The sequence below is a fragment of the Gadus macrocephalus genome, chromosome 15, assembly GCF_031168955.1.
Source record: "Gadus macrocephalus chromosome 15, ASM3116895v1".
In the NCBI taxonomy this organism is placed as follows: domain Eukaryota; kingdom Metazoa; phylum Chordata; class Actinopteri; order Gadiformes; family Gadidae; genus Gadus; species Gadus macrocephalus.
This window is the reverse complement of record NC_082396.1, coordinates 21,806,122-21,814,475: the sequence shown is the minus strand read 5'-3', so window position 1 is coordinate 21,814,475 and position 8,354 is coordinate 21,806,122. Positions and strand designations below refer to the sequence as shown.

Below are 8,354 nucleotides of genomic sequence, written 5' to 3'. Positions count from 1 at the left end.
GCTCTTCCTAGAATGACTCTTGTCCTAACACTTTTTAACTTTCAATGCACTCTCTTCCATCTTTCTATTGCACTTAAACTTCAGACAGTATTCGGGTGACTACTGGCACTTTTTGGCACTCTTAGCAAGGTTTTAAATAGTGTTGTAGCTTAAATGTTAGTCCTCTTGTTGTAAATCGCTTCAGCTCAAAGCATCTGCTAAATGCATAAATGTATATTTTCTCTGTTAATATTTATGGTGTTACCTGCCATGACTGTCCTTGCTTTGTTCCAAAGGCCAAACTCACGCTACCTGCAGGAGCCAGCTGGAAGAGTCCAGCCCACTAGGGGCCCGCCGCAACACTTTTTTGAAGGTGCAGACCTTTAGAGTTAAACTGAACAGCAATGAAACATTTTAGAAATTAAAATATAAATATTTCAGAAACGGCTGTTTGACTGCCCATTTAGTCTGAAATTAAACTGGCACTTACTATGCTTCAAGGTGTGGACACTGATGACGAGGCACCACCCCCCCTAAGGAAAACAGCACGACAATCTGTAGATGTAGGGCCAGGTAGGAGGGGCTAAAAAATATGTTGTATGTGTTTACTGGTTAATGCCAGTACAAATGGTACTTTGAAGCACCATTTGAAACAACACCATGTTCAACACAAATGTTAGAAATACCATTTGGCTCTCTTATTCAGTTTTGAAGTGTTTAATTTTTTTCAGACATCAATAGTGAGTGGCTATTTGGGCCATGGACCACCCAAAGATAAATTGATGAAAGCGGAAATTACCAACCTGGGGAGTGAAGTGAGGGCGCTTAGGAGAGAGATGGTGAGGCCGGTAGCACCAGAAGCTGCCGCTTCGTCCATCAAGCTGCCTCTGAGGACAATGGAGGAGTTTCAATTAGCAGAGGCTGTTATGAGAGAAACCCCCTGCGAAAAACCAAAAGATGGTAGGTACAAATCTGCACTACCCAAAAGCTAATCAAAGTATATGTGTAAATTAATAAAATCATACCTCTTCTTTCCAGCCATCCACTACATCACTCAGTATTTGTAGGAATTATCTTTCAAAACAAAATTAACACATTACTCATTATGTGAAACAGTGAGGAGTTCACCTAACCTAAATTGGTACATACAGTATCTCACAAAACCCTATGCCATTTTTTCAAATGTTTTATTGTATCTTCTCATGGGATAACTCCATAGACATGAAACTTTGATGTAACTTAAAGAAGTCAGTGTAGAGTTTGTAGATTACGATAGATGTATTGTCACTGGGCGCAATGGTCATGCTCATAATTAAGTGTACTCAGTTATGTGGCCAGCTGTTTAGTTGTTAATGGATGTGTTTTTAGTCATATTCTGAGGACAATAAATCTATAGTTCTCTACAATACGTATAATGACTAGTTTAAGTTATAATAAAGTTTCATGCCAAGGGTTATCCTATGAAAAGATACAATAAAATATTTGCAAAAATGGGAGGGGTGTAGGCCTATCACTTTTGGGAGATATTGTAATTATACATGTTATAATTATCAATGTTTCACTTGTATGTTTGTTGGTTTATTATGTCTTGTCAGATCTTAAAGGTCCCATGACATGAAAATCTCAATTTATGAGGTTTTCTAACATAAATATGAGTTCCCCTAGCCTGCCTATGGTCCCCCAGTGGCTAAAACTTGCGTTTGGTGTAAAACGAGCACTAGCTGTTCTGCTCGCCTTTGAAAAAACGGAGGCTCAAGCGCGCTGATTTGGAAATCTGTGCTCATGGAATCTCAGCTCCTCCCCTTACTCTGCCTGGCCCGCCCAGAGACGTTGGCCCGCCAATGAGACTCGACCGTGCGAGCGCCACATGTGTGTGTGTGAATACTATGGAAGCATATATGTAGCAAAATTCAAATGGCAATGCAATTTGCAATTTGCAATTCAATAAGTAATTACGTTATGCAATTGACAATGCATTATGCAATTTCATAATGTAATTTGTAAATACGTTATTCAAAGTGTATTTTAATATGCAAAGTGACAATGCAATCCTCAATTACATTTGCAAAAGTTATAACAATAAAAATACAATAACATTTTGTCAAATTCTTTGAGTTCCTTTATTCAAATTGAAAAGCTATAGCGTCCCCGTGATTGCAATCCACTTCGCCACGCTCCGTGTGTTGCGATATTCAAATGACATTTCAATCCGCAAAACGGAATCCAAAACGGAATCCAAAGAGGAAATCCAAAGAGGAATCCAAAAAGTCAATATGCAAAGTGGCAAACGTATCAGCCACCAGCGGGAACTACGTCACTTTCTATTGTGTCAGACTGTTTTATGTGTGGGGGGAGGGAGTTCCAGAGCCTGGGTGCAGAACTATGGCAAGCCGAATTGACATTTATTAACTAAGTTTGACTATCCGGAATTTACATTGTAGATATCAACAACTTCATTCAAGATATCTGTAATGTAGTTGTGACTAGTCGAAACGACAGTTAGAGATATCTGTGACGTAGTTTTGACTAGTCGAAACGATAGTTAGAGATATCTGTAATTCAGTTTTGACTAGGCGAAACTGAATTACAGATATCTGCAATGACTTCACGGAAAACGACATTCAACTCGTCACACATCTTAAATGACAATTGCAGATATCTGTAATTCAGTTTCGCCTAGGCAGAATGAAAGTTAAAGATATCTCAAACGTCATTTGAGTGTTGGGCATTACGTTTTAGATATCCAGAAATACGTAATTTCCCCTTGCCGCCATAATCAAAGAAGAAGTGGGTTCATTTCCGAATGGAATAAGAAAGGAGCAGTCATGGCGTTGGCTGTGATCGAAAAGATCACGAGAAAATATGGAGCGATGTAATCAGTGAATTGTGTGAATGATGATTGAACAAGGAGCTGCTCCGCTCCCGCTTAAAGTAAACGGTCCTATAATTTGTCATTACAGATATCTGAAACGTCATTACAGATATCTGAAACGTCATTTCGCCTAGTCAAAACTCGAATTCAAGATATCTATAATTCAGTTTCGCCTAGGCAGAATGAAAGTTAAAGATATCTACAATTGTAGATATCTCTAATCAAAATTCCTTTCAAGATATCTATAACTTGATAATAGATATCTACAACGTCATTTTGACTAGTCGTAACTCCAGTTAGAGATATCTACAACGTCATTTTGACTAGTCGTAACTCCAGTTAGAGATATCTACAACTTCATTTCGCCTAGTCAAAACTTAATTTAAGATATCTGAAAAGGGACATGTAGATATCTTGAATTGAGGTGAATTAAAGATATCTTGAACTGGAATTATGACTAGTCAGAATCAAGTTGTAGATATCTCAAACTGGAATTACAGATATCTACAATTCAGTTGCAGATATCCGTAATTCACAAAGTGGATATCCGCAACTGAATTGTAGATATCCGCAATGAGAAACCCCATAGACATGAATGGCGAAAATGACGCAATTTCGCCTAGGAGGAATGTCTTTGTGGATATCTGAAATGACAATTGCGGATAGGAGGAATGTAGTTGCGGATATCCGAAATGTTAGTTTTGACTAGGCGAAACTGAATTGCAGATATCTGCAATGTAATTTCCGGATAGTCAAACTTAGTTAATAAATGACAATTCGGCTTGCCATACAGAACAGCTGAATGACCGGGCACCCATTCGTAATGAGTCGTGATGTGGGGATACATAGTTGTCCAGCAGAGGTTGACCGGAGGGAGTGTATTCTTGGAGGAGGTCCCAGAGGTAACTGGGGGCTAGGTTCTGGAGAGCTTTGTAGGTGAGGAGTGGGTGGAGACGGTGGGTCTCCCGACCCTATGTTTCGCACCCAGTGCCTGTAGCACTTTGGAAATCTTTGTGTTTACCACACTGGCGTCAAAACGTACCCGTGAGGATAAGTCGTCTATCCTATCTCCCAGAACACGCACTCTATCTACTGCATCTGTGTCTTCAACACGATTGTTCTCCACATCATGGGCCAAACTTCGGAGCGTATCAATAATCTCCATTGGTGACCATGGACCTGACACATACGAACTAGAAGTGAACAAGGAAATTACGAGCAAGTGACGTAGTTCCCGCCCAGACGCTGATTGGCTGATACGTTTGCCACTTTGCATATTGACTTTTTGGATTCCTCTTTGGATTCCGTTTTGCGGATTGAAATGTCATTTGAATATCGCAACACACGGAGCGTGGCGAAGTGGATTGCAATCACGGGGACGCTATAGCTTTTCAATTTGTATAAAGGAACTCAAAGAATTTGACAAAATGTTATTCTATTTGTATTGTTAGAACTTTTGCAAATTTAATTGAGGATTGCATTGTCACTTTGCATTTTAAAATACACTTTGAATAACGTATTTACAAATTACATTATAAAATTGCATAATGCATTGTCAAATGCATAATGTAATTCCAAATTGCATTGCCATTTGAATTTTGCTACATATATGCTTCCATAGAATACACACACTGTAACGCAAGTGTTTCTTTCTTTGACGTGTCTTGTATTTCCACAACGAGACTGTCGTGGGGGTTATCTAAGCCATGGTTGAGAAGGAATTGGGGGAAAGGAACTTTGGTTTGACTCGCTGAAGTACATGAACTGCGACATGCCGCCGGTTGCCGCGAGGCACCATCGCCCGGCAGCGGGCAGCGGGCAGCCGGCCGCAGGCAGCGCGCGGTTCAGTCGACTTCAGGTTGATGTGAAAGTGGAAGAACCAGAGACGTCGCAGAACCCGACAAAGTCGTTTGTGATTCATAATATCGTCTGGAGGCGCACACAATATGTTATATGATATAGATATCTATGTATTATATGATATTATTTAGATATAGAGCTCCAGGACTGTTACGCAAGTGTTGTACACTTCCTTGTTATTTGGATAACCGTTCTGCTGTTGGTGTGATGGCGCATAACGCCTCGGACTCTCGTATCTGGTATTTCTACAACGAGACTCGTATTGGGGGTTATCTCAGCCAAGGTTGAGAATGAATTGGGGGGAAGGAACTTTGGCTTTGACTCCCTCAAGAACATGAACCACGACAAGGAGGAGAAAGGGATCTTTGCCGGGCAGCGCTTATGCACCTCCGCCTCCGGCGGTGGTCCCTCAGCGGGGCTCAAGCGGGAGACATTCGCCACCAACAATCCCTTTCTCCTCCATGTCGTGGTTCATGTTCTTGAGGGAGTCAAAGCCAAAGTTCCTTCCCCCCAATTCATTCTCAACCTTGGCTGAGATAACCCCCAATACGAGTCTCGTTGTAGAAATACCAGATACGAGAGTCCGACGTGTTATGCGCCATCACACCAACAGCAGAACGGTTATCCAAATAACAAGGAAGTGTACAACACTTGCGTTACAGTCCTGGAGCTCTATATCTAAATAATATCATATACATAGATATCTATATCATATAACATATTGTGTGCGCCTCCAGACGATATTATGAATCACAAACGACTTTGTCGGGTTCTGCGACGTCTCTGGTTCTTCCACTTTCACATCAACCTGAAGTCGACTGAACCGCGCGCTGCCTGCTGCCGGCTGCCCGCTGCCGGGCGATGGTGCCTCGCGGCAACCGGCGGCATGTCGCAGTTCATGTACTTCAGCGAGTCAAATCAAAGTTCCTTTCCCCCAATTCCTTCTCAACCATGGCTCACATAACCCCCACGACAGTCTCGTTGTGGAAATACAAGACACGTCAAAGAACCGACAAGAAACACTTGCGTTACAGTGTGTGTATTCACATTGATGTGGACGTTGAAGAACCAGGAACGTCGGAGAACCCAACGCGGTCGTTTGAGATTCATAATATCGGCTCACACAGCTTTTGGCCGTGATAATATATATTATATGATATAGATATCTGTGTAGGCTATATGATAATATTTAGATATAGAACTCCAGGACTCCCGTGTGTTCTAGAATATTTACAGAACACGGCTAAAGGCTGTGTGCGGCTCGCCATTGCGATACATCCACTGTAAACAGAGCGCATGGTGGCTGCAAGCTGCTCAGGGCCACACCCCCACCCTCCTCCTTGACACGCCCACCGAAACAGCGCATTTGGGGGAAGCTCAATGTGCGACTGGCTCGGAGTGGCTGTAACTCTGCACCACGGCTGAATTTAGGGAACGTCTTTGAATACTGTGTTAGTTGCCCACTAATACCTATATTAAAGAATACATAAAATAGCATGTCATGGGACCTTTAACATTCAGTCTAATTGGAGGGCACACTGCAGAAGAGGCCGTAAGAAGGATGTTGCAGAGTGGCCTAACAAATAACCTGGCATGTCGCTTCAACTTGGCAGGGAAAGGCTTCAAGGAAGCCTTTAAAAGCACTGTCCTCAGTGATGTACTGTTCGGTATGTTTGCCAAAACTCAGTCACACCACACAAGCATCTGACACAGATACCACTGATTAAAATAAATGCTTTTAAAACAGCAAGTCGATTTTTTAATATGCACTATGGGTAGTCTTCTGAGCTATGCTTATTTCATGTAAAATCAGAAAAAGTAAATTTATAGGCTACTATGCGATCTCAGTTTTGTGTCCAGATGCAGCAATGCTTTTAACACTGACAATATTCTGCACTGCACTCTTGGACTATCCGTCAGCACTAGAACACTTTAGTTTGACGTTATTTTACTTTTACTATCTAGCTATCTTGCACCGAAAGCCTACATTCACATAAGAATGTAACAACGCGCTACTCCGCTAGCATTGGCTACTCGTGGTATGTCGGGCTACGGGCATGCATGCCCGTAGCCTACCAATTTAACCCTGCATGCATGCATTCTGTAATCAAAGAAGTAACTGGGATGGAGTCGATGTGGTAACCCATAGTGCAGTAAAATGAGACTGAGAGGACAGTGAAACCACTGCACTGCGCACCAGCGTTAAGGTGCACTATGCAAAAAATGGCCATGGTGGCCATGGCCATGTTACAGCTTACCGTCGCCATGTTGGTAATTCTTGACCGGGTTTGTTTCTTTCTTTCTTTCAGCTGCACTCCAAAAACAGCTGCCAGAGACCACCCATATTGTTTTTTCGGGGACACTGAAGAAGTGGCTTAAATATGCACCGGAGAGAGAGGGAGGTGGAGGGAGGCGAACAAATGAACGCGATCAGGTAGGCCTATGTACGCTTGTTCCACACACCATGCGTCCGTCGACGGATGAGCGTCGCGAGTGCGACTCTGAACCATGGACAGGTCTGAACGGACGGACCCAAAATGCATTTCGAGAGCGCAATGCTATGGAGCCAGTTTCCTGCCATAATTCCAACCTGAAAAAAAAAGTTTCAAAGGCTTGTAAGTCTGGGTTTGAAAACTCAACACCTTGTAAAAAAAAGCTTTAGCAACACTGAAAAAAAGAGATTATAACATGAAAAAAATTCAAACTAAAATTCAAACATCTGTAAACATGATTTTGTGTTCTATTTTATCTTCTTCATCATTTTCACCAACACATTTTCAAAGTTTTTCTTTTTTTCACAAACATGTTTTCAAAGTTCAAACAATATCACCAGCGCATTTGCAGAGTTTCAAATCTGGCACTGTTCTAACAGTGTATTTCATTGTTTCCCGGTTTTGAAACCTTGTAAATGGGATTCTGCAAACAGGTGTTCATACATTGAGAAATAAGTTTTGAAAGGTTGAATATTTATTTTTAAAAACATGTAAAGGTGTACATTTACGCCATTGCAATGTCTTTTTTCAGAACTGACTTTTCAGCACTGACTTTTCAGAGATTTGACCAGGCGCAAGCTTTGAGTCACGTGAATATTGGCAGTGTTCTGTCGCGCATTTGAAACTTTTTTTTTCAGGTTTGAATTATGGCCGGAAACTGGCTCCATACAATGCAAGTCACGGACGCATGGCGTAGTTTGAAACAAACCTCATTCAGTCGTATTGCTGGACTCATTTTGTAGCCTATACCGCTTATGTTAATATTCCTCTATTTATTTTCAGGCGCAGCAGGATCCTCGACCATGAATGAATGTGTGTGTGTAAATAATAATTATATTCGTTAGAATAAGTAGGGTTAATTGGGTTTGGGTTGTTCGTGTTCGGTTATCACGTTGTGTTGTTCATTATTGTCGCCACCGTTGTTGTGTCATGTTTGTTTGTTGGGTGCTCTATGTGAGAGGATTTTAATAAAAGTACCGTATTTTCCGGACTATACGTCGCTCCCGAGTATTAGTCGCATCAGTCAAAAAATGCCGAGTTTCCTCGGCTTTTCGCCAGTCCCGGACAAGTTTTTCACTCACCCCAAACTTTCTTTCTGTTGCTCGATTGCCATTTTCGGCTGCATACTTTATAATCTGCAGTTTAAATTG

General features: G+C 41.6%; 1 long non-coding RNA gene across 3 annotated transcripts; it reads right to left on the bottom strand.

Moving 5' to 3' along the window:
* Positions 1-250: 250 nt before the first annotated feature.
* On the bottom strand, positions 251-7,739 carry LOC132473528 (uncharacterized). 3 transcript variants are annotated; one of them, XR_009529436.1, is made up of 5 exons: positions 7,417-7,739; positions 6,970-7,332; positions 1,005-1,053; positions 783-919; positions 251-534 (listed from the first exon to the last, which is right to left on the bottom strand). It is a non-coding gene; the product is annotated as an uncharacterized LOC132473528 (long non-coding RNA). The 3 variants fall into 3 exon arrangements; XR_009529434.1 differs by having other exon boundaries at positions 783-866; positions 7,417-7,738; XR_009529435.1 differs by lacking the exons at positions 6,970-7,332; positions 7,417-7,739 and having other exon boundaries at positions 1,005-1,261.
* Between the last annotated feature and the right edge of the window lie 615 nt (positions 7,740-8,354).